Source organism: Hippopotamus amphibius, chromosome 13 (genome assembly GCF_030028045.1).
Source record: "Hippopotamus amphibius kiboko isolate mHipAmp2 chromosome 13, mHipAmp2.hap2, whole genome shotgun sequence".
Classification (NCBI taxonomy): domain Eukaryota; kingdom Metazoa; phylum Chordata; class Mammalia; order Artiodactyla; family Hippopotamidae; genus Hippopotamus; species Hippopotamus amphibius.
The window spans coordinates 60,992,644-61,004,368 of NC_080198.1; positions in this window are offsets into that span (position 1 = coordinate 60,992,644).

Here is an 11,725-nt window from a genome sequence, read left to right on the forward strand (position 1 = left end):
ACTACCTCCCTAGAATTTCTGCCCTTTGGTCTCCTACCCTTCCGACTTTGTCACTGTCTCTTTCCCCTTGTTTACCAAACTGTCTCTGTCCATTGCCTCCATTTCTTCACCCACTTATTCCTTAAGTCTATAAAATCTGGCTTCAATACACATTGCTATGTTGGTGCTACTTTCTTCCCATTTTTCTGGAGTTCATCTAACCAACTCGTCACCAAATTGAGAGACTTTTGCTCATTTTTCATATCTTTGCTCATTCTGCAGCATTTGACATTGTTGGCTGGATAAATATCTCTTCCTTCAAGTTCTAGCTCTCTCTCCTCTTCTGAGACATTATGCTATCCTGCTTCCCTTCTTCCCTCTACCTGCACCTCATATGTCTTCTTCTGTGCTCTTCTCTTCCCCTAACTCTGCAAAGCTTGGTGTTTCTCTAGATGTATCTTCATATTATTTTCACCCTATATTTCTTCCTATATGGATTGAATCTATCCCCCATTTCTTCATGCAGTAAGACTTCAAGTTTTGCCTCTTACTAGAACAGATTCTGACACATAGTAGGTCTTCAATAGTGATGACATGAATGAACTGTGAGAAAATGAGCAAACCAATCAACCTCTCTGGGTCTCAGTTTCATGGTGTTGCTATGTGAACTGAATGCTACAATATATTTTAAAAGAAAAAAAATTTATCTAGGGGCTAGAAAATAACAGGCATAAGGATACAAGATTAATATGCAGAAATCTGTTGCATTTATTTACACTAACAATGAAAGATAAGAAAGAGAAAGTAAAAAAAAAAATTCTGCTTAAAATCACACACACAAAAATACCTAGGAATAAACCCAACCAAGGAGGTTGAAAGACCTCTATGCTAAAAACTATAAAATACTGATAAAGGAAATTGAAGATGCTTCAAAGAAATGAAAAAATATTCCATGCTCTTGGATTAGAAGAACTAATATTGTTAAAATGGCCATAGTACCCAAAGCAATCTACAGATTTAATGCAATCCCTATGAAAACATTCATGACATTTTTCGCAGAACTAAAACAAATAATCCTAAAATTTGTATGGACCACAAAAGACCCAGAATTGCCAAAGCAACTAAACAAAGCTGGAAGCATAACCCAACAAGACTTCAGACAATACTACAAAGCTACAGTAATCAAAACAGCATGGTATTGGTACAAAAACAGACATATAGATCAATGGAACAGAACAGAAAGCCCAGAAATAAACCACACACCTACAATCAATTAACCTACAACAAAGGAGGCAAGAATATACAAGCAGAAAAGACAGTCTTCAGCAAGTGGTGCTGAGAAGGACAACCTCATGTAAATCAAGTGAAATTAGAACATTCCCTCATACCATATACAAAAATAACTCAAAATGGTTTAAAGATCTAAATATAGGACATGACACCATAAAACTCCTAGAGAGAACACAAGCAAAACATTTTCAGGCACAAATTGTTGCAATATTTTCTTAGGTCAGTCTCCCAAGGCAAAAATAAAAATAAAAGCAAAACTAAACAAAAGATACCAAATCAAACTTAAAAGCTTTTGCATAGCAAAGGAAACCATCAACAAAATGAAAGGACAACATACAGAATGGGAGAAAATATTACCAAATGATGCAACCAACAAACTGAATCACTTTGCTGCATACCTGTATACCTGAAACTAACAGAATATTGTATAACACATATACTTCAATAAAAAAAAAAGAAAGAAAATAACAGGCATACAGTATAATAAACAGCTATCCTGTCCTCTATTTCCCATGTAAATGACTCCCAAAATTAATCTGTAAACTATACTCACACCAGAACCACAGATACAAATGTACGTATCTCCTTTGATAGCCATGTGGTCGGTCAATCTCAACAATTTGAAACTACCCCATCTTCTATTCCAAAGCAGTTCATCTCCCTCTCTTCCCTATTTCTATAATAATGCTACCAATCTCCCAGTTATTGAAGCTTCAAACCACAGAAATCATCTTTAATTCTTTTACCCCCTTCCCACATCCCACTACCAAGTCCAAAGACTATTTCCACGATGTCCTTCAATGTTCTTTCTACTCCCACTGCCAAGCCTCTCGCGAGACCGGCACTGGCTCTTCTTGAAAGCTCCACAATAGCTTCTTCAGTGGTCTATTCACCTTCAGTCTTCCCACTTCAATCCCACAAAGTTGACTTTCCTATAAAAATCCCTGATCATCTCATTTCCCTGTTCAAAAGTCTATAATAGATCCCTCATGCTTACCAAGTGGAACAGACTCCTTAGCCTGGCAATCAGAGCCCTGCACATATGACCAAACTTGTTACTACATGTTTTCTTAATGTACCCTATGTTTCTCACTTTTATGTCTTTACTCATATGCTTCCTTTTGCCTATAGAGCTTTCATCCCCAACTATAGCTGCTGAAATCTGACCAGCCTTCAAAATACAGGTCAAATCTTTTGGGAAGTCTTCCCTGATCTTTTGAGTTGGATTTGATGGTTCTTTTTCTAGTACTTCCTCAATGGTTTTATCTTTGTGACTCTTATTTTATCCTATTGTAATTAAGGGCTTATATATCTTCCTTTTCTATGTAATAAGATCCTTGAAGACAGGGATCATGCCTTATTTTTATATGCCCCCAAACTAGCAAAATTCTAGCTCAGCCATAAAAAAGAATGAAATAATACATGGATAGACCTAGAGATTATCATACTAAGTGAAGTAAGCCAAACAGAGAAAGATAAATATCATATGATATCATTTATTTGTGGAATCTAAAAAAAAAAAAAAAGATACAAATGAACTTATTTACAAGACAGAAATAGACTCATAGACAGAGAAAAAACTTATGGTTATCCAATGGGAAAGGTAGGGGGGAGGGAGGTTGGGATTAACATATACACACTCCAATATATAAAACAGATAACCACCAAGGACCTTCTGCATAGCACAGGGAACTACACTTAATATTTTATAATAATCTATAAGAGAAAAGAATCTTAAAAAGATATATATATCTTTACACCTGAAACTAACACAATACTGTAAATCAACTATACTTCGATTTTAAAAAAATGAAAGAAATGGCTGTCTTTAAATATCTATTAAGTTCACATGTATATATCTTTAAGAAATCACACATTGAAATTTAGTATTTTTGAAACTGAATATTATGATCATTCCTATGTAGACAAAATGTAGCTTTCATGGCTTCTTGGTGACATATCTCTTAGGAATTGACAGAAAGGCCTTAAAAGACAGGTATTTATCATAGCTGTGAGATTTCCTCCCCATCTCACTCTGGCCTGGCACTCAAATCAGTGATGGCTGAGCTTATAGATTAAATTATCAACTTAGAGAAAAATAATTGTTGTAACCTTCTTTCCTGGTTAAACAGACAAGAAAATATTTCCCCCTCTGAAGAGCCTAATGTATGACAGATGAAGAATGTGTCAATTCAGAAACAGCAATGGCAGGGATAATTTGTCAAGGCTTCAGAATGCTTTGTAAAACCCACCATGGACTTAGTCCTTGCAGTTAGCAAATCCCAGAAGCTACATGATGCATCAAAAGGGCTTTAGACTTATCCCAGCTCAGCCACTGACAGGCTATGAGGCCTTGTCAAAGTCACTCCTTGCTTTTGCCCTCAATTTCCCCACCTATAAAATAAGGACATTAACATACTGGGTAATCTCCAAGATTCTTTCCATCCCAGTCCTTCTCTGCCCCTGAGAAATAAGATGCCTCTTCTCTGCAGCCATCCAGAACAAAACAGCAAAGGAGCAAAGAATCTGAGCACATCCAGATTCCCCCACATTCAGCAGGGATCTAAATTCTGCCTTAATGCCTCTAGCTGTGAAGATAGTGGAAAATGTACAACCTCTCTGTTTCCAGTTTCTTCATCTGTAGGAAGGCTATGATGATAATAATAATAATAGTAACTATCGGGGAATACCCTGGTTGTCCAGTGGTTAGGACTCCGCGCTTTCACTGCGGAGGGCGTGGATTCAATCCCTGGTCAGGATCCCAAAAGCTGCATGGTGCAGCCAAATAATAATAATAATAATAACAATAATAATAGCAACTATTTCACAGGTTATTTTAAGGATTAAAAGAGATGTGTAAATTGCTTAGCACAATGTCTGGCACATGGCAAGTGTTTGATGAATTTAGTGACTATTAAGCAAAATGGGATCTATTTTCAAAAGTCGTAAATGTATCCTGAGAACACTAAGTGAACCACTTTCAACAGGTATATGCCCAAGTACGTCCTCAGGCAGCCAGAAAGTAGCCCTGAACTCCTGAAGGCAGAGGTTATAAACTGGTAGCCCACAAGTATTTGCCCCACAAGTATATTTTCTTGGTATAAATAGTGTTATTGTTGTCGTTGTTATTTAATTGAATTAGTTGCCAACATTTAAAAATCACGTTTTCTCATTTCTGGCTTCTTTGGAAAAATTGAAGTATCTGTCAGTAGTGAAAATGCATTCCTGCATAGCATCAATAACAAGAGCTTCTCCCTATTGTTCTCCACCCAGCGTGGTCCACTCATTTACACTAGATGCCTCACCCCTCTAGGCATTTCAGTTTTGATCCCTGTCCTAGGGGATGAGAACAGCTGCTCTTCTCCATTAAAGAAAGCTCACACTTTTCTCACAACAAGCAAGAAGTCTAAGAAAGAACCAACACATAGAGAGAAATGGAGCTGAAACATGAAGTCAGGATTACATAATTTGATCCTGAGATCCAGCTCTTCCTGAAATCCATTCATCCTTAGATTTCCCAGTTAAATGAGTCATTAAATTCTCTTTTCTAACTGAGGTAGCTTTATTTGGGTTTTTGTCCCTTGCAACCAAGAGGCATAACCAATTCCATGACTAGGGTGGCCAACTCATCCTTGTTTTCTTACTGGAAGTCCCACATCCCTGGAAACCTCTCAGTCTCAGGCAAACTGGGATAGCTGACCAACCTATTGAAGGCAAAATTATGATTCAAAATCATTAAAAGTTGTTATCAAAGCCTATGCTCTCTACTTCTTCACATCTCTTTCATTTCCAAAATTCACTATTCTATTATCAAAAAATGGATCAGATCTTGATTTCTAATACCATTCTCCTACAAAATGAGCCATGGCTCCTTGAAGAAATGGCTGATTCTAGGGCTGGAGCAAACAATATACAAGATAGCCTGGAGCATCTTGTAGCACTAGAAAGCAAGGAAGTGCTCAAAAAACAAAAATGATGGGGACATATCAAAGAGACACAAGGAATCAACTGAAAGAGTTCCCAATGGCCAAAGCTGGAACAGTTTGAGCAACAAAATAAATAATAAAGTATTTTATTATAATCCCAAGTATAAAATAAATATTAATGGGCTCATACTGATATAAATAAATGACTGAATGAATAAATAAGAAGAGACAGGGACTTCCCTAGCAGTCCAGTGGTTAAGACTCCACACTTCTAGTGCAGGGGGCATGGGTTCAATCCCTGGTTGGGGAACAAACGTCCCTCGTGCTGTGTGGCACAGCCAAAAAAGGAAGGAAGAAGAAACAAGTCTCCCTTACAGAAGAATTCGTGATGATACTCCGCACTCAAAGAGGTGAAACAATTTTCCACCCTATTACTCCCTTTAGAGTAGGCTGGCCATAGTGAGTGACTTCCAAAAAGAAGAGTACGGAAAAGGAGGAAAAAGTAACTTTGCAGTAGAGAAACCTGACCACCTAGGCACGGTTAACAACAACATGATGAATCGTGTTGACAGTATGTAACCTTGATATGATGTAGTGAGAATGGCACTACGCCTCTGCCCTCTTCTTCCCAAAAACCCCTGTCTAACCATGAGAAAAAACATTGAAGAACTCCAAATTGAGCGAAATTCTACAAAAAAAAAAAACTGACTAGCACTTCTAAAACCGTCAAGGCCATCAAAGACAAGAAAAGTCTGAGAAATTGTCAGACCAGAGGAGGCTAGGGAGACATATTAACTGAATATAATGTGATGTCCTATGTGGGATCCCAGAACAAAGAAAAGGACATTAAAGAAAAAACTGGTGAAATCTGAATGAAGTATTAAGCTTAGTTAATAATAATGTACCAATGTTTATTTCTAATTTGTAACGATGTACATAGTGAAAGGGGATGTTAACAACAGATAATGGGTGAGGTGTATACAGGAGTTTCTGCACTATCTGTGCAACTTTTCTGGAAACCTAAAGCTATTAAAATTTTTTAAATTATCTTTAAAATAATAGACCAGTTCATATTCTAAAGGAAAGCCCTACTATGAAGAATGATATGGCTTCATCCATTTCAAAAACTTAACATAAAAAAATACACTTTAGAAAAGATGGATTTTACGTATTTCATACATTTTCTATATAAAGTAACAAGCAGTCTAGTGTCATCTGTCTGGACAACTTTTCCCAGTATAATTGCAAGTTAGTTGTACCATAAGATTTGATTGACCTACTTAGAATTTTGGTTCTTCTAATCATTCATTAAACCTACAAACTAAATTAATGTTTGTTCTTATATGTCTTGGCAGAACAAATTAACACTATCTGAACAAATTAATAACCTTGGCTCCTAACTCCTGTGATTTTGGCAGGTTATACTTTCAGTTTCTAAAGCCTATATACAGAGGACTCCTGAGGTAGGGATCTGCTCTCCTATCTATACACATTTGTGTTATCCTTAATGAGCGTTAGAAGAATGCCCTAGAGGAAGAGCAGACCTTGTCATATCTTCTAGTCAAAGCCATGAGAAGCTGACCCAGTGCCCTAGTAAGAGACTTAGATGGAAACATAAAACACAAATCCTCACAGTACAGAAGCAACTCATTCACTCAACAACACTTTTCTTAACACCTGAGCTAAGAATTCAGAAGTGAGACACCAAAGGCTTTCCATTCTTACTTCAGGGGCAAAATAGCAACATGTTGTTAAACAACAGGTGTAGAGATGTTAAACAGATGAAACGGAATTCTTGAAATATGCAACTGGGTATTCAACTAGCACATCGGAAGTAGTGAGTGGTAGATGTAAATACACATTTCATGAATAAACACTGATCACATATGTCCCATTGATTGCCTCTTCTGAGCCCAGCAAAGGCTGCAGAAATGATTAGGACACAGTCCATGACCTCAGGGCATTTGCTGTCTGGTAACTGAGATAAAGGAAGTACACCATTAGTTACAAGCACAAAGTAGAAGTTAATATGTTCCCCAAGAAAAGTACAAAGTGCTCCTGCAGGTCAAAGAGGACGACATTAAATCTAGTTACAAACAGGGAAGTAGACAGCGTTTTGAGATAGGCTTAAATTGTGGTACTAACTAGACAGGTTTGAATGGGGATATTACAGGCAAAGATACAACCTCAGCAAAATCACTCAAGCTTTTCTCTTTACCTAGGGTATATGTGGCTTTATAAAGAAACCAAGATAGATCCTAAGTCTAGAGGGAAGAGTAGCATAAGGAGCATATTTATGTGCTCTTAACACATCTCCCCTCAGGATGCTTATTAGTTGTAAGGGGGAAAATCGAAACTATACTGTGGAAAAATCAGATAACACTTTAATCAAATGATCAATACTAACAGGACCAAAAAGGAGCAGATAGATATCATGTGACTCCAGATGCCATATGCCAAGAAGGACACATTAATTTCATAGTTTTCTAGCCAGAAACATCTAATTTCCTCATGAAGAAATCTGAGTCTAATCTTGAAGGAACATCACACAAATCTAAGCTGAGGAACAAATATAAAATAACTTATCCATGTTCTTCAAATATGTCAATGTCATAAAAGACAAAGAAAGGTGGGGAATTCTTCCAGGTTAAAGAGACAACATGACTAAATACAATGCATGATCTTGGATTGGATCCTCAACTGGAGGGGAGAAATGCTAGAAAAGGACAATGTTGGGACAATGAGCAACTGAAATATAGACTGTACACATTTATTCTATCCATGTTAAATTTCCTAAATTTAATAACTCTACTGTAGGTACATATGAGAACATCCATGTTTTTAGGAAAAATGCACCAATTAAGGGAGTAAATGGGCATGATGTATGCCACCTACTCTCAAATGATTCAGAAAAAAAAAGTACATATATACAGAAAGAGAAAGCCAGTTATAAAACAAATGTAGCAAAATGTTAAAAATCAGTGACTACAAGGGACTTCCTAGGTGGTGCAGTGGTTACGAATCTGCCTGCCAATGCAGGGGACAAAGGTTTGATCCCTGCTCCAGGAAGATCCCACATGCCACGGAGCAACTAAGCCTGTGCACCACAACTATTGAGCCTGTGTGCTGCAACTACTGAAGCCCGCACACCTGGAGCCCATGCTCCTTAACAAGAGAAGCCACTGCAATGAGGAGCCCACACACGGCAATGAAGAGTAGCCCATGCTTGCCACAACTAGAGAAAGCCCAGGTGCAGCAACGAAGACCCAACACATCCAACAAATTAAAAAAGAAAAAAAAAAAATCAGTGACTACAAGTAAAGGATATAGGGCCAGGGGAGTTCTTGGCATCATTCTTACAACTTTTCTGCAGTTTGAAATTATTTCAAAATAAAAATTCTTTTAAAAATGCTATAAAACATTAAAGTCAAAATTATTTTCATGCATAAAACTTTCATAACCAATTTCTTCTAAGGTATAAACTTTTACAAAAGTATAAACTACTATTTATAGTACTTGAAATAGTACTTGAAACTTTAGGATCTTTTTCACTTAATTTGTCTTATTTAAACATTTCCATGGATCAACTTGGTCACACATCAATCATTTTTAGTTACTATATATTCACTATGATATAATCATTCTTTTATTGAACATTTCTGTTATCTCCAATTGTCCCAATTATAGTATCACTGCTATGAACACAGCTATAAAAATTATTTCCTTTGGGAATATTTCCTAGAGATTTTAGAATACTTCTGTAGAACAAGATCTAAAAAGAAGACTATACTGTTTTAGATGTCAAACTTATATGGATTGAGATTCACTCATACCAGAAGACATTTTCCATACTTCTGAATATGGAGGCCGTTATGAAAATTACTCTTCAACACACTGGTACCACTGCCAGACAACAGCTATCACACGCACACACACCATTCACCAAGCCTGAAGAGCAAACAAAAAAAGAAAAGGATGAGCAAGGAGCCAAGCTGACAGACTATCTCTGTGTTGATTCACCACCAACTCAGCTGGAAAGCTTTTCTAGTGAACACAAAGCACAGCAGACCGAACTTGCCCATGCTCAGATGCTCTGGTTTTAGTCAATATGTCTTATTCTTACAAAACTTCCAAGATTTTAATATAGAAACGGCTTAGTTAAAAAAACAAAAAAAAACAAAACAAAAACAACCCACCATACTTTGACTCTAAATGTGTCTGGGGAGCTTGAGCATCAGACAAATGAAGAATAATTTTGCATGTAATGATAATTATGTCAGGCTAAAGACCAACTTGAGCGAATGACTGTAAACAAGAAACACCAATTAGCGATTTCATCAATTAGGAACTGGTTTGTAAAAGGATAAGAAGAAGAGCATGGGACTTTGTGAAAACCCTATGTCTGTCTTTAAGGAAGTATGCACACACATACACGCTAACATGTATCTTTGCTGAGAAATGTACAATGTATGGACACATAAAATGTAAGTATTTGAATTCTTACCAATACAAACTAATGAACAAGGATAAAGTTTTCAAAGAGTTGCCTAGTACAAGGGAATGTTCAAGAGTGAAGGAAATTATATCACAGGATCTAAATGATCTATATGGCTTTAAACTTGGTTACATGGGCACATGCAATTGATGAAATTCACTATTCACTTAAGATCTGTAAATTACTCCATGTAAGATATGTCTCAAAAATGCAATAGAAAGCACACAAAATCAGCAGACCCGCTCTGTCACTAACTAGTTCTATGAGCTTAAGCAAGTCACATAACCTCAGCTTCCTCATCTGAAAAACAAGCAGATTGTGTTAAACGATCTCTTTAACACAATCCCTAAGTTCTTTACCAGCTTTAAGAGTCTAATTGACAATTTTTTTTAAGTAGCAACAAATTTATGGAAATTAGTAACCTGACTTAGGACTTTGACAATTTTAACTTTGCAAGTTTCAATTACATTAATTCATGAATACATTATCATCATAAATAGATGCTATGCCCCTTTTCTCATAATCCTAGAGGGGACTTGTCCTGCCAGGTTTCAGTGTATTCTTGTAGGCCTTTCTGTTGTTGCTGCTGCAGAGGCAGTATGGCTCTGTGGGTAAGCATGAAGACTGTGGAGTCGTGCTGCCAGGTCCACAGCCCAGCAACACCACTAGCCAAGGTAGACCTTTCTGAAGTCATCCAAAATCCCTGTGCTTCAGTTTCCCCATCTAAAATAGCAACAAAAATGGCAACCATTTATGAGGTCATTGTGAGAACAACACAGGATAAACATAAAACACTTAGAACAGAGCCTGGCACCCAGGCAGTGTCACTTATTACTGATAAACTCTTCACTATTTCATAATACAATATCTACATTTGCTTCTTTGAATACAGTTGAAGAATAAGTAATTTAAACACTTACTGTAACTCAAAGTCACTGAAAACGCTACATAAAGGCACTCAGGGAAATAGGTCTCTTGGAATATTTAATCATTGGTCTTGAGCCAAAAAATTTCTTCAGTATCATTCAGTACACCTTGTAGATGGAAACCAGGCTCACCAAAGTTCTGTTACCGACACTTCAGATTTTTATTTAATACGAAAAGCATTAAATGGGTGAGAGTGGGGTGAAAAATGAAATTCAATAGAGCCACGTCAGTCTTGTCTCTGTAGGTCTGCCCCATCGCTTAAAATCACCAAGTAGTCATGATACCTAAGGACCCAAGGATAGCATAAAATGTCACAACACACAGCCTGATGAATGACTGAGCTCTGTATCTAGGCTTAGGGGAGGGGGACATAATGTGCTTACTCTATTATTCACTCTGTATTTACTCTGTCAAATTTTTTTCACTTCCTAATGCAGAATCCTTTAGTGATGTAAAAAAAAAGCCCTGCCTGGTCAGATCTGAATTTATTATTTCAGGGACACACAAAGACATGGAGGCTAAACTGTCAACTGACACGAGGGAGAATAAAGCACCACATTTTCTTCCAATCAATTTTTCACATTTACACACAGTGATAAGAGCCTGTGCCAAAGGTTCTTGATCCTAACTACATGAAAGGGCTCTAACTGACAATCATTTAGTCCACAAGTCAACAGCCTTAAATATCAAAAATGTGAGGACCATGAGTGTGGATTTGCATAGTTTCAGGCTCTGTCTGCTCCCAGTAACAACCCACCCTGCAAAGAGTGCATCCATGCAGTGCCCTGCTAGAGATGAGAGAGATCAAGAAGGTGGGGAGAAAGGCCTGGACTTGCCCTTTAACCAGACCCAAGCATGTTTCCCTGGCCTTCTTGGCTGAACACCATATCACCATGTTTCCAAGAACAACGGCTGACCCCGGTTAGCAGAGTGAACTATGGCCCTTGTGGTGTGATTTAAAGATCTCTCTGCCCCAAATTTCCCCCCACTCTCCTTTGAAACTGCCTGATAGCCTGTATTTAAGACTTATTCCTTTAGTTTAACACACATTGTCTTGGAATGCCAATGTCCTTGGGACAGTTCTTTTCTTAATTTATTTTTTTATTGA